Raw genomic sequence first — 16485 nt, forward strand, 5'->3', positions numbered from 1 at the left:
TTAGTACGTTTTAAAGCATTCTTATTTCTATACACATATTTTGTTATATTTATTAAGTGTCACAATGAAAAATATTTGTATTTAGCATATATTCAGGAAACTAACTGAAATACTTTCTCTTATCAGTCTCTTATTTGTCTGTAAATACTGTATATTGATGTATCAATAATAATGAAGGTATTTAACATACTGTATATCATTTATTTTTTTATTTCAGTTCTACTCAAGGAGCATTTTATCTAGAATGCCATCACCATTTTTAGAAACTCAGGCTTAATGGGAAACCCCACAGATGAGAAGTCTTACATTTTGGCAGCTGAGCTGTTACCGGCAGGACACTTATAATAATAATCATTTGCAAGTGCTCAAGCTCAAACCTGTTTTTAAAAACTTTGAAAAGATAACCAAGGTTATAATACAACACATCCATACTAAGTGCATCACACAAATTTTACTGAACCAGAGAAAATGTTTTTCAAACCACTAGACAACTACAAAATAATCATAAAATAAAATATTGTGTATCTCATAAAACTACAGCATTAAAATAAATCTGTAAAACCTGTTTTCAGTGTAGCCCATTTTAAGGTGTACAGTTTTATATTTACTTGCATGCTGATTATATTGTTTTTGGAGTTTAATTTGCTTTGTGTGATAGTTTACATATGGTAACACTTGGATATACTAAGCATAACAAATATTCCTTAAAAGGCTAATAAAATAAAGCTAAGTGTTTTGTCCAGTCCTACAACAGAAAAAGAGTAATTTATACTAAGCGATTAATAATAGAAGATGATAAAGACATAACCAATACATTATGACTTTGAGTCGTAACTCTGAGTTAATGAAAACTCAGGGTTTTATAACAGAAGACATTGACAACATACCCCATGTTATAGAAAGAGTTCCAGAAGTTTGGGGTAATTTTAGCATAAATGACTTTCAGGTTCTACAGGGACTAGCATTGTTAAAAATCAATAAATCATCAGTTCTCAGTGGTAGTGTCCCAGTCATGTGAAAGGAAGTGAGTGATGTTATTCTTAGACCCCTAGCTAGTATATTTCAGATTTCATTTACAATAGGAGTAGCACCTAAAGTTTTCAAACTTATAAATGTGAAACGTATTCATAAAAAGGAGGAAAAAACTGATCCAGGAAATGATAGACCTATTTGTCTTAAATGCATGACAAGTAAGTAAATAAATTTAATTTTAATTGTAGCTAAATTAGAGGAATACTTCAAAAAAGTACATTATGAGACAGCCAAGGGTATTTAGAAAGGGAAAATATTTTAAAGGGCATTATTTTTTAAAATAAGCAACAAGAATGTTAGGTTATACTAATGCATATGACATTAGCCATTTTTATTTCCAGAAACAATTTCATAAGATTACTCTTAAAAAAGCTGATCGTTTTTATTAAAAGCATTATGAATCCTGTGGTAAATGAACAAAAAGCAATGCATTATTTCAAGGCACACAACCTCCTATTGGGCAGATGTAAGTGGTGGTGTGCCACAGGTAATTGTTTATTAACCCTTTGCTATTCCTGATCTTTCTCAAATATTTAGAGTGTTATATAATTAGTATTCTAGTTTAGTTTGAATATAAAACACAGAAACAGGGGTAAGAATTAGAACATGACTTGGCAACATCACTGAGCAGTATTTGGTAAATAATATTTAATACTGATAAGTATTGGTAGTAGTGTTTTATGCTATGCAATGTACTATACAGAACATAAGAAAGGTTACAAATTAGAGGTGGTCATTTGGTCATCTAGTCTGTTATAAAACAATAGAAAGGATAACCTTAGAAAGAGTTTAATAAGAGTTTAATAATAAGAATGATTTCTCAACTCAGAGTTGTCACGATTATAGTCCCCTCTCCTTAAGGGTGCTCCAGCCCTTTCACTAAAGACTTTATTCTGTGCACCTGTTTCCCATTCGCAGTCCACCTTAAAAGCCAGGCGCTGACGCTCATCCGGGCTCTGCATCTGATTTCCATATCGTGCAAGTCTGGGACCTGGAAGCGCCTGGTCCCATTAAGGTTTTAACCTCTGTTCCCGTTCCTGTTCCCCGTCCGCTGGTTCCGACCCGGCCTTCGTGGTTTTTAATCCCTTCTTCTGATGGATCTCCTGGTTTTGGACTTACCCTTGCGTTTGGATTTTCCCTAAGGACTACTCTCGGATTGTTCGCCTCGGCCACACCTCCCCCGTGCACCAGCGCACCTTGGACACGCCCCCCTGTCTTCTGCCCTGTTTTCCTGCATGACATTTCCCCAATGTTTCCCCACTCCGTCGGACTGTGTCGTCCGCATAGGGTCCGGAAAGAACTGTTCGTTACAAGAGTATTGACGTACATGGACAGCTTTAGAACACTAAAGTCTCTACTGTGTATGACTGATAGGAGATTAAGTCAAGTATACTGTATAAAATCTTAAGAAATATAGATGGGGTCAAACCAAGGATCTGGTTTTACACTCAGAAGTGAAACAAGAACAGTGGATCAAAATTGGAAATGGAAAAAAAAATATTTTGAAACTTATTTATTTATTTTAAATGTCATGAAAACAAACTTCTCAGCCAGGTAATTGAGACAAAAACTCAGGGCTGTTTTAATACTCTGCTGAACAAAATTTTAGATTCACTTAGCTGCTGAACAAACAAGCAAGCAAGATGGGTCTCCTCTCATTTGCAACCTTTTTATATTATAATAAAGAAACTAATACTTCTAGATAAGTTCAGGAACTGCAAGAATAAAGATAATTAAAGTGCATTTGTTTCCTTCAAGGACACCAAACTAAAGTGGCATTTTGGGATGTGTGAATAAAGTATGTGTGTTACCCCTTGAAGGTAATATCTTTCACCTCCTTGGTACAAATAATCGAGATCTTAGGAATTACTTTTAAAGATTGAGGCCACAGAAACATCTTAAAAAGATCAAATTGGCTTCTTTCCCAGTGCCATGGGAAAACAAAACAGGGGAACATGCTCTGCATACTTATGATCAGTGACAACCATAGGCAATTTCAACAACATGCTTTGTTGGGGATTGTATGGGAACTCCATATGTCTATCATTTTACCAATTAATAAACCAGTAAAACTACATTTCTGCCACAAAATGCAATTTCAACAATGAAATAAAAATCCCATAAAAGAAAAGCCTATTTGGTAATATTTGCTGAGACCTTTAAATGAATACTATAGGAGTGAAAATAAATAACTGATCTGTCTCAAGGAGGTTTAAGGTATAATATTCCATATTGACTTTTTAAATAATTGATCTCTTCTTTTTAGTATTTTTTTGTATAATAAACTAAAAGATTCTGTATTCAAAACAATTACATTGGATACATTATTGCTTCTCACAGTTATAAAGAGCTGAGGTTTTATTTTAGCCAATTGTTAAATAGTCCATGAAAAATTAATTTGGAAAATAAATTATGTATAAGATGAGTCTCGTTTCAACTGAGTTTTTGAAAAAAAAAAAACAATTTTCCCTTGAAATTCAGTACATGGTCTAACAAGAGAAAATATATTTTCTATGTGTAAGTACTTGTAGACAGTAAACTCCCCCATACTGTATACAGTATGGAAGAAACAGAGTGAACAGGAATCGGGATATAAGGCTTTTTCAGATAGATGATGTTACGACCCCAAATGTCTAGGGGAAAAGGGGTGTAACATTTAGGATAATTCTTTTGGAAACAGAGGGGTTTTGGTGAGGGACTAGGAAGTATGATAACAAGGGTAAGGAACTAGAGTGGTGCCAAAGGAAAGAAAATAACAAACAAAATGGAGCTGGCTAGGACAGCGAGGGAAAGCTAATCTGACTACAAAAGAAACCCCGAAACACACGGTCTTCGGCGTCTTCAACACCCTAGCTAACCCGACTACCCAAAACCATACAAGACAAACGGCACTCACCTGTACTAAACTAGTGTACTAATACAAAATCAACTAAGTGTGTAAGTGTACCCAACAACCTAAACTAACCTTATATACTAAAGTTCACACAAAAACACAAGTGAACCAGGAAGACAAATAAGGGAAAACAAGAGTAATAAATAGGAGCAGGGTACAAAAAGAACACAAAAGTTGAACATGTAACACTGGGGCAAGGTAATGACAAAACAAGGATGAACACACAAACAAACGAAAGTACAAAGAAACTAACGTAAATCCAACAAAACAACAAAGCCGAAGCTATATGAAAATACACACACACAAAGCAAAACAAACCAACAAACGAAGCCGAAGCAATAACCAGGAGCGAAGCAAAGCGAAGCAATAACCAAAACCAAACAGGACTGAAGTCAAACAAAAGGCCTCTTCTTTCTGAAAGCCTCCATGTTATATACTGAATAAGATTTGTTCTGATTGGCTGAGACTAATTACTGATGACATCATACTGAAACAGTGGAGTGATGGTGGGCCAATGGGGAAGGGAGAACAATCAAGGGTCAGCAGTGTGGAACATAGAAAAAAACACACACAGAACACACACTGGGACGTAACAGATGAGATTACAGCAAACTGACATGCAATAACACCTAGCCTAAAGCAAAATTATTATTATGAAAACACCACAATTATCAAAAGTTGAAATGAGGTCATGTAATATACTGTAATAAGGTAATGTAAATTGTAAAAAAAAACGGTTCTCACCATCCCCTGATGAAGCTTCAGTTACATAAAAAAGTAATCATGCACAATTAAATATAACTTAACTTATATAAATATAAATTTTATAACACTGAACATCAAATTTAAAAAAAACAACCCTTGACACTTAACAATTTGTAACACTACATTTTGCGCAATTGTACTTAAGCACATCAGGATCCACCTTGTCAGGGTTGTCAACAGGTGACAATAAAGTATTATTTTTATTTTTTTAATTTAATGTTATGACATTATGACATAATAAATCCTTTGAGTTTTTCTGGTTGCTTGAATTTTCTGGATGCATTATTATCAGATACAAGAGTGTTTCCTGTATTTTTTTAAAAAAGAACAACATTGGTTAGCACACATATGAATGGGTGTATATACAGTATATATATATATCATGAGCAGAATATGCAGTACATGCATATTAATTAGACAGAGACCTTTGTATGAAGCTGCTAACTTTCAGTACTAGCAATGAGCAGATTAGAAAGTCTTTTGGGGAATGCTGCCAACTAGCAGTGAGAAAAGGGCAAAGAGCTCATTAGAAATTTTATAAATTCATACCCATGATTTATATCAACCCACTTTCTTTTAAAGAAATACCCATTGTACCATATATATATATGTGCTGTAATAAAACAACGTCCCAGTTAATTATTTCTACATGATAAAAGTGAGTACAGGATTCAATAACATTCAAAGGACTAAATCATTTAATACTGTATGTGCAGCTTAAACAGTATAGGTGAACATGTACGTATGTTACTAAAACCACAGAACATTTCTTTTTAATTTCCATAAAATGGTAGGAAATTTCAGGACCATGTGCTGCCCATGCAGCTTAGACTTTTGGGTAGAGGAGTTTTCTATCCTTCCTCTGGAGGATCACAGTAGATGTTTGTGCAGTACATATACAATATAGAGCATTAAATAAATGCCAATGTCAAAAAACAGAAGCTTTTGAAAGATATGGGAAAGCTACACAGCACACAATTGTTCATAGCTCTGTTCACTATGATATTTAAATTCCAAGTGAACATTTTACAGGCTACATACTACAATACAGACTCAAGATGTCCCAATGAACAATCATACAGTTGAATGACAAAGTGAGTTTCAAAAGTGTAAAACTGGAGCAGTACTGCATGTCAAAAGATACAGATAAAAATGTGCACACCTCAGCCTCAGTTTCTGCATCTGTCAAAGCAGTCAAGGAGCAGGGATTGATAAATTTGAAGGGCACAGATAACGAGCGTTATCACTTTGACCGTTTTTATCCCTTTTAGAGTCAATTACTCGTCCTTGTGTATAGGACATATACTGCAGATATAACTGTTCCGTGACATATGAGGATTACAGTTCATAAATCGGTTAAATTGCAGAACTTGTCTTTGTACACTTCAGTAGAGCAGTGTGATGATAAGCACATGCAGCCAACTAAGTAGTTAGGAAGTCAAGAGGCCCCTACCTCTTATCTAAAATTGACGGCAAGGTGTGCAATCAATCCAGCAGAGTGTTGGTTTGATGGTTTGATGTGATACATCTTCCTGAAGAAATGTCCCTATGCCTCTTAAAGGAGAAAGTATTTACCATTGCAAGTTTATATATAAGATCTTTATATTTTTTGGAACATTGTTATGCTACCACGATTGGTGTGACCGAATGTGTGTTGATTACTTATTTCCTTTCTAATCAAACTAGATATGAAAATAGATGCTTTTCATCATACACATGAAAGTATCTTTTTTAAATAAGTTGGCACTTATAATAGTTTATCAAAATTTGCATTTCTAATGTCAATGGCTGGTTCTGAAATCTGAAATTCATGTGTACAAAAGCTGGCTTCGACTGGATGGTGACTGAACAAGAGTCAGACCACAAAAGAAGCAGTGACTGTGAGTGCAGGGAGTTCTCCAACTTGTCATGATGGCCAAGAGGAGTGATGGTTTGAGGAAAATGGATTTTAATCTGCACATTGGAGAGGGTGAAAGGAACCCAGAGAAAATACATCCATACATCCAGAAATTGCATCCAAACTGTGTCTAAATCTTGCAGCCTTTTGCAGGAACTTTCTATTCTGACATCGTCTGACCCCCTGAGCCTGGGCTAACCTCCGTGTTGCCCCCTTTTACTGCTACGCATAGGGTCTTTATTGCTCTCCTGGCCATTCCACGGCTTGCCCCTTCCAACACCTGTGACATTTATTAGTTAACTGCACAGTTTAACAAATGACCATTGATTTAAACTCTACACTTTTAACTATATATCCTAAAAATACTTGTCTTTCGATTGCTTCCCCATATTGTCTAGATGTAAATGATGTGTCAGCATTAACCCCTAAATCTTTCTCACAAGTAATTTCTTCAAACTCAGCATTTTCTATCCTATATAGTTTCCTGGTAACTGCATGTACAGGAATACTTTGCACTTGCCTGCATTAATTTAGAACTGCCAGGCGTTTGCCCAGTCATAAATTATATCTGAATGAATTTCCATTGCAGCTTCTTCTACATTATGTTTAATCCTCTTAACTACACACTAGCATTTTCCCAGTCAATGGATAGTACCACTGTCCTGAGTGTCTCTTTTAAGAGTTTAATTAATGACTTATGGATAGCATCTTGTGTTTCCTTAAGTACAGTTGGTACAGTATAATACCTTGAAGTCCAGGATACTTGTTCATCTTAAGTGTTTCTAGTACCTGCACGCTTTATCTTTCATGATAATACTATTTAATATAGACCCTCATCCTCTTTGAGAATTCTTTGAAGTGATAATCACATGAGTTAAATATTTCATGTCAACATTTCATTTTCATTGTCTAGAATCTTCCTATTATATTCCTGTACAAATTTTACTTCATCTCTTGTTTGCTGTTATAATACCAAAGCAAGCCTGTTGTTATTGTAATTGAAATATTGTTTTTTTCTTCCTTAACCTTTCTTACACCCTTTTGATCTGAGCTTGCAATTAAGTACAGGTATATTAATGCACCTGTAGCTGATCTCTTTTTGATGGTAGCATAGCAGGGACTATATATGAAACCAGCTTTAATATGGGAGATTAAACACACAGGCAAACCACCCCATGCTAGCTCTTCCTTACCCTGCCCTGTCACCTTTAATACACACATTTAACTCCACTTCAACAACAAGTAGCAATGGAAATCCGTCACCCAGTCAATCTAGTTTAGGCCAGCCCATTTTCACCCATCTTCTTTTTTACCACCACGATGACAATCAATGAAACAATAAAGGCTGCTACTAATTACTACACTGTAAGTCTTGACCTTGAATTTACCCCTAACTGAATATTTGTAAACTTTTTCAAATTTGTCCCGAAGGATTTCACCCTGAGATCGTACTATCTTTCTGTCTGGAGTGACTTTGAGAGTCTGGCTACACAATCTCTGTATCCTTTATACAGTAAGTGCTTTTATGACAATTGTTGTCCCCAGGTGCAGCCAATTCCCTGAGGAATGTATTCCTGGGATCGTCTCAATGCCACCCCCTGGCAGTTTAACCCTGTTTCTACAGTCCCATCCTGGCTGTCCTCTTGCAGTCCCCTTTCTTTAACAGGATCCACTTCTTTTGTAATCAAGTGTTTAAAAACTTCTGTTATCTCTCTTCTCTCCTCTGGGCTTCAATTTTGAGCCAAGATGGTGGCTCTGTCACAGGTAGTTTGATCTTTCATTTTTCTTTTGAATTCATTTTCCAACATAGCCTGTGTATCTTCCTTGTAGTTTTTATTTGGATTCTACCTCCTTACATTCTAGTTTAAATGCATTTTGAATTTCCTAACTAGTGCCCAAATCATTACAAGTACAGTATTCCATCTGGTCTGTATAGACACGCTTTGCCATAGAAACATTTCTAGTGCGTCGATAAGCTGAAATGTTCTTCAGTGCCCAATGTCTTCAGGAACATGTTTGGATGATAAACATTTGAGGTTGTTCATCTTTTCAAGGTGAAGGTGGAATTCCTGAGAAGACCGTTGCTTTTGTCATGATCTTGAATTGCTTTTCAAATCGTTGAAGATGGAAAGTGTACAGTCTATGACAACATTATTTGTCCTATCATGTACAACAACTGGGTGTTTTGGTAGTTTGCTCTCACATCTGTAGACAATATTAACTACCTCAGCTGCAGGGAGTCTGAATGCTGTTGTTTGCTCAGGGTCTTTGATGCATATCTCAGATGAACGGTTCATGAAATAAAAATTCTCCAGCTGTAGCGGCGAGGCTTATTAATAAGAAAGAATTAAGTGTTCTGAGCATTCCCAAATGAGGCCCCATTTCTCTGTTCATCTCTGTGGTGCAGCCACAGAGAAACTATTCATGCAGGCTGATTTAAGGTTTCCTTTGATAGCTCCCAAAGGGGGATGCACTTAGCTAAGCCTGGCTATCATGATCAATGGTCATCCATTGGCGCCTATCTGTCTAGGGAGTGCCAGATGGACATCTGGACTGCATTCCTAAGTGTCAGGAGTAAGTGACTCATATCTCACCTTGATCAACCAATCAGGGACTGGTAGGGCCAAGTAACCCACGTGGGACTCTGATGCCCATGGAACTTTCAGCCAATCAACGAGCTGAAGTTCCTCCAGGTAAAAACAGGCAACAGAGCCTGGGAGATTCAGTAAGATTCAGAGGGAATTCTGAGACTATTCTAAAGGGACTTTGTGATTTACTGCTACAATTATTAATTGTCTCAGTAAATGCCCAAACCCTACAGAACTGGTGCCTTCAGAGAGCCACTACATTTACATTTTGGCTATGGCAACGTTACATATTTGGCGTCCCTGAACAGCTATGATTACACAGCAAAAAAACAGTTTCTTTTTGCATTTTTGATCGCACTGCAGGTATCTGAAGTGATATTTGAATTTCAAGGTGGAGTAAAGAAAATACAGTGCCTTGCAAAAGTTCTCCCCCAGTCTTGGACTTCTTCACATTTTATTGGTTACAGCATGGAACCATGATGTATTTAACTAAGACTTTTTGCCACTCATCAACACAAAGTACTCTATAATGTCAAAGTGAAAAACAAAAACCAGACATTATACTAAATTCAAATTAAAAATACAGAAAATAAATGAATGCATAAGTATTCACCCCATGGCTCTTACACACCTAAATTATCTCTGAAGTAACCAGCTCTCTACTCCAAGTCACATAATAACGTGACTGGAGTCTTTTTGCAAGAAACTGCATATTGTATAACAAAGTGATTTTATGTAGGGTTGGTAAAATGGTATTGGTATTTCCAGTACCTCATTGATTTTTCTCTGACAATTCAGGTTGCATATCTCTATGAATGGTTCAGGTGGGTAGCCGCGTCAGGATACATAGTCTGCAAAGGAACAAGTAATAAGTTTATTCCATGGTGAGAAGAAAAGAGAGAAAACACAATGTTCAGCTGCAGAGCCTGTTGTGTTTTCTCTCTTCTCTTTTCTGCATTGAATAAATGTATTACCTATATCTCTATGAATGCTGCTTTTGCCAATTCTTCAATTGTCTGGCAGCTATCAATTTCTTGATCTCCTTCTCTAGTGTATTAGATTCTTCAAGCAGGTACTGGATGTCATAGTTTTAGTACATATAGTCCATTCTTTAGTGTTCATCCTAAATGGTTCATGCTTTTAATGTGGTGCAGACAACAGTCTTAAATACTTTTGAATTTTAATAATTTTTAAAATGGATGTTTGAGAGAAGAAGCAAAAGATTGCATAGGTCCCTGGCTGGAAGCCAGTTTCACATTCCATTTTGCAGTAAAAGATTGTAAAGGCAACAAAAGCACCCTGTAAGGCTTTCAGAAATGAAGCAACTCAGTAACTTTTTAAAATTTGAAGATCCTCACCCACAGCAGGAACATGCTAAAAATGTTCCTGAACAGTAAAATGTCACTGTTTATCACTTTATCAGATAAATTTGAGCCAATGTGGATTTAATTTTCATAGCTTTTTTGATATACTGTATACTGCAATATTCCCAGGAATCTTTTTAATTTCAGTGCTAATGGGCACAATACTAATATTGACCTTGTAGAACATAGCATTGATTTATGTTTTGTTTCTCAGACAATAGAGTATTCATATTTGCTCTGTGAGACCCAGCACTATAGCTTCACTGACAACCAGTAATTCTTCTGATCACTGACTATCCTGACTGATCTTGTCTAGCCAAGAACGCCACTATGTAACAAACACTCGCACCTCTGTCACAGCAGCAGCCAGTTTGTTGTTTTGTCTCTTTCTTATTTTATACTGTCTCCAAGACAACAAGTCAGTTTGCTGATAGTAATGCAATGGGAGGACTAAGGACCTGTGTCTCTAGACTCCTCTCACAGCTGTGGGGAGAGTCTACACTTCTACCTTGTCAAGTAAAGTCCTACTCTTTTAGGTGCAAAAGCCTCCAGTCATTCCTACTTCAGCTGGCCAACCCAGTTCTCGACAGTGCACTTCAACCCCAATGAGCTAGGCAAATTAACTACCAAATGAACCACTATGCAGCCTGTCTGTCAAGGAACCTATGATTCCCCTCAGTGTAGCCTAAGGTGTACTTTCTCAACACTCTGTAGTCCTCCATTCCCACAGTCCTGTAAACAACCCAGTCCTTTACTAATGAGACCACTCCTCTAGAGAGGTAACCGCATGTGAAGTTATACTTTGAGTGTATAATTCCAAGTATGTCTATCTTGACAGCCTCTTTGCTTCACATGAAATGTCACTCCCTCTAAATTCTAATTAATTAATCAGACTATGTGTGCCTAATTTTATAGGTTTTTCCCATTAACAGATTGCTTTTATTTTCTCAAAGGCACCTCTCACTGAAAATGTGAACTTTTTTTTGCATTCAACACACTGTCATTCATAACAGATTTAAATTGATCGGGTAGTAGGACTAATTAGTAACCAACGTAAAGTTCTATAATTTATACCAATATTTCCAGAAAGTCTCATTAATTTATTTTAAAAAATCAACAACAGTTATTCAGAATAATTTACATAAGTGCACATGATATATTTTCAGTATTAATGATTCAAAGAACTTTAAAATATGTTGTATCTTTTGGAGATTTCTTTCTAATCACTTTCTAAAGGCTGTTTTCACGAGGGTCACAAATTTGTATTTAAGGTGACAATAAATCATCTCTTCAAAAACCTGCACATGAATTAATATTTTTTCTCTTGTACACAAGGTATGTCTGAGTTGTTTCAATTTATATCAGCACATTTTTTTCATTCATGAAGAAAATATTTTTAAACAAACAGCAGTTAATTAATTAATAAATTAATGGATTAATAAATACCATTATTCTTTCTGCTGATCACGTGCAACCTGAATTACCTTACATGTCTTGTAGTGGAAAACACAAAAAGGCTAAAAATGATCCAGAAGTATAAATTGCAAAGTCAAAGATAACTTATGAACATATTCATCAAAGAGGAACTAAATGTACCATCTTTCTTCCTAGTGAGGTTCTCTTTTGTAAATGTTTTTTGTGCATAGCCACGGCAATTGTGTTGGGGACTCTTCTGCAAAACCATCATAAAAACCTATATTTAGACCCTTGCATGGCTCATTTACTGTACATGTCAAGTCCTGTCTTTTTCCCATTCATTTGCTATTAGACAACAGATTTTGAAAAAAGTCAGACTTTGGATACTCAGGAAGAATCACTTTCAATCTTAATTTGTTTTAAGATTAACATCTTGTACAAGATTAGTCCACAAATGAAAATGCGTTTCCCCACTTAACACATCCATATACAAGTTGATGCAATCAAATACTTTGGATTATATCACCAGACTAGGAAACTGGCGAACCAGGAAGACCAGGTTCTGACCTTGTAGTGCCATGCAAACCCTCACTATTTAACTAAATAAGATGTACCATTGCAAATGTGCTTTTTAAATTTTAAGTTACCATGCTTATAGCTGTTTTTGAATTAATGTAATAATTTAAATATTCTATATATGTGGTAATTTGACTTATGTCATCTTGTCCTGGTTTTCTGAATGTATGAAATTTCTTAATGTTTTTTTTTGTTTCCCCGTGATCCTTTTTTTGTTCCTAGTTTGTAAACATATTGTACATATTTTAAGCAATTCCAGAAAAATAACAAATATCAGTATTCATACAAAGATGAATATGTGTATTAAAAAAGTTTACACTTCCACATTACTTTGTTAAGGAATACTTCCACATTACAGGTTTGTTAAGTGCCTTGGGGTAAGCTTGTTGTGAAAATAAAAATAAATTGAAATTACAAATAGTCATTATCGCTAATGACTAATTTGAGCAATGTAAATGTCATTAGTAGAAGTCGTTGGTAAATAAAATGTAGATTTGTCTGTTGTAGAACTTCAATCAGGTCTAATTACTGTAAAGAAACTTCAGGTCGGTTGTACAATGCATATTTCCTGCTGTTTCTTTTGTATCAATAGGGTATGATCCAAAAGAAAAGAACTTAGATATACTGTAGCTTCTCCCCTGGGCTCTCCAGGTTTCAATTTTAAAATGAATGAAATACTTTAGATTTGCAGACTGCCATAAAATATTAGTACTATTAAAATATTAATAGTCTGTCATGAAATATTTTAAAAGGCCAGGATCCAGAAAAAAGTTAACATTTCATGAGGGATGACATACGAAACATCACTCAAACACACTGCAAAAAACATATAGAGGTATTGTGTGAAAATTAAATGGGTGGCCAATTTATGCTGGATTTAAAGAAAATCAAATGGGACCAACTTGAGTTTTTGCAGAAAACTTTTAAGCAAATGGACATAAACATACATAAAATAAAGGCAACTGAAAACTGTGCAGTGGTGCTTTCATTTGATAGAAAATATTTAGGACACATAATGTTACCTTCTATGCTTAAAAATCTACTATACTATATCATAACACACACTTTTCAGTGATTATTTTGGCTGAAGATTTCTGGAAAGGTTTTGGAGCTGTCTCAAAGGACGAGAGTTAGCATGGGATTTCAGTTTGATAGAGTTGGCACCAGAACCATTATGGCCTAGGGATATGCATCATTAGCAGGGGCTGGTAAACTGTTTTTTTTATGAGAAGGGTGAATTAATTCCAATGTCTGCATAAATATATTTGATATACATTCAAAGCTCTTCATAGAAATCATTTAACAGCTGCTTCCAAAACTGTTTTTCATTTTTGTAAACATTATTTTCAACACAAAAGTAAAAATTCTTACCCCCTCAACTCCAACACCTTCTCACCCATCTGCTGTTACCTTTAGTAGTACCTGTTCCAGCTTTCTACTTAAGAACCACTAATAACCAATCTAATGCATATGGTACAATGAACAGCGTGCCAGGAGCAATGCTCCCCCAGCCTGTAATATCACTGTCATTGGCACCATGGATCCCTACTGTCAGGAGTGTTATATAAATATCAAGATAGATGAAGTTTCAATGATGCTGGAAGAGAGAATATGGAGGCTCTTAACACAATGCCAGTAATGCTCTGGCTGCTGTACATTTGGCAGTTTGGCTGCAGTCAAACTGGAAAACCACAACTAATTTGCAAGAATTAGATCATTTACTATCATTTCATAATAATAGTGCCAACTGAGTGTAGAAAAATAACCTTATTTCTTAAAATTGAATAAAATATAAAGAAATATTCTCCAGAACTAACATTGGACACTCCCAAGCCATATAAAATGTGATACTGCAGCATACCAATGATATGGTATTGTTATAAATAGAGGGCTCTCTCTACAAAATAGTGGGATATAAAATAATAAAAATAAAGAATTAAAAACCCTGTTTCACAGATACTGTATATCGATGTGTTTGGTATAATTTGAGGCATGCAAGTTCTTTATTCTCTGGCACAGCTCTGGAAAAAGCAATAAATCAGAGGCAAATCAAAGGTAAACAAGTATTTCTTACCAATAACACAAAAACAAACAAAATGTTACACATATACAACATAAATGCTACACTATTTTCAACACAAGGTGTCTCAGAGGCCTATATTCTACGATGCCAAAAACCCCAGAATGCTAACGTTGTTATATGTAATCCTATGTAGTGTAACAGTGTAACAGGTGTAACAGTGTAGGTCCTTGGACTGCCTTATCACAGGTTAGAGCAGGCAAACCTTTTTTGTCCCAAGGGCCACATAAAATTTTGAAACTGTATAGCGGACCACTTCAGGCTGCTGTTACAGATAGCCTATGCCCTACAGTATATAAGTTCAGAATAACATAGGGTTATTAGTACAAGGTTAATGATAACATGAGAGAAAAAAATATTTTGAATATAAAACAATAAAAATTGAATAAAACTTGAAGTTTACTCACAAGCCATGTCTTCACTGATTACCTCGACCCGACGGGTAACTGTTCTGCATGATAGACTTATTTTCTCAAATTTGTTCTTGCTCTCAAGACAAAGAATATCTACATTTTTTATCAAAAATTCCCCTTCAGAGAGCGGCTTGCTTTGTTTAGCAATTTTATATGCGCACTCTGCATTCGCTATCAACTTTCTGCTTCTTCAATCCAATAATTTTGGTGCAGAGCCCCTCACGGTGCGATGGACCCACTTTGACTGGTGAACCAAGTGGGTAAAGCAGGGGTTCCCGAAATTTGTGGGTCTATGCCTCCCTTGACCTGTCAAATTTTCCACATGCCTCCTCTGTGTCAAAAATAAGTTCTATGTCAGTACGATATTTTACAAAAGATCAAAAATTTGAAAAGTTATTATAAATTTAAAAATAATTTTCAAATTATGATGGGTCAAGTTGATCCAATTTTCATCCCAGACATCTTTTCTCCACCATCAACAGACTGCTCAAGCCAAACTGCCCTACCACATTACCTGCCTCATCACAACTTTGCAACACATTCTTAGATTTCTTTAGTTCTAAGATTGACAACATCCCGCAGCCGGCAGAGGAATCCTACTCCGTTGGGCCCCTGAGCAAGGCCCTTAACCCCAACTGCTCCAGGGGCGCTGTACAATGGCTGACCCTGTGCTCTGACCCCAAACTTCTCTCCCTGTCTGTGTGTCTGTGTCTCATGGAGAGCAAGCTGGAGTATGCGAAAATACGAATTCCTAATGCAAGAAATTGTATAGGGCTAATAAAGCAACATTATTATTATTATTAACATCCGGCATCACATTCTCTCCACTACGGATATAATTTCCATACCTCCTCCTTCCTCATCCAACTTCTCTGGTTCCTGTCTCTCGAGCTTCTATCTTCTTGACTCAGCATCCCTAAACAAACTAGTTACGCGCATGAAACCCACCACATCTATTTTAGATCCCATTCCCACCACCTTATTCCAGTCCTGTTTCTCTTCTCTCTGTCCCATTGTCCTCAATATAATACATGAATCCTTGAGCACCAGCATTGTACCAATGGTCCTCAAAACTGCTGCTATTGCTCCCATGCCAAAGAAGCCTAACATGGCTCTCGACAATCTTAACAACTTTCGCCCAGTCTCCAACTTACCCTTTCTCTCTAAAATTCTAGAACGTGCTGTCACACTTCAGTTACATAACCACCTCATGACAAGCAACCTTTTCGAACCCCTCCAATCTGGCTTCCGTCAACTTCACAGCACAATTGTTATTGTTATTGTTGTATTGTTGTAATTATAATTGTGTCCTATCTTGTGAAATCTTCTTAATTATTGTTGTAGTCTTCTTATTTATTGTTATTGTCATCCTGTAAAGCACTTTGAGAAGCAACCTTTAAAGGCGCTATATAAAATAGAGCTCATTATTATTATTATATTAAATAAAAATGTAAAAATCTA

At 36.0% G+C, this 16485-nt stretch overlaps 1 protein-coding gene across 4 annotated transcripts in view; it reads right to left on the reverse strand.

The window, feature by feature from the left end:
- The window catches only part of slc2a9l2 (solute carrier family 2 member 9, like 2), a 328902-nt gene that overhangs the window by 166425 nt on the left and 145992 nt on the right, over nucleotides 1-16485 (reverse strand). The gene's annotated exons all lie outside the window — the stretch shown is intronic.

This window comes from Lepisosteus oculatus, chromosome 1 (assembly GCF_040954835.1).
Source record: "Lepisosteus oculatus isolate fLepOcu1 chromosome 1, fLepOcu1.hap2, whole genome shotgun sequence".
NCBI lineage: Eukaryota > Metazoa > Chordata > Actinopteri > Semionotiformes > Lepisosteidae > Lepisosteus > Lepisosteus oculatus.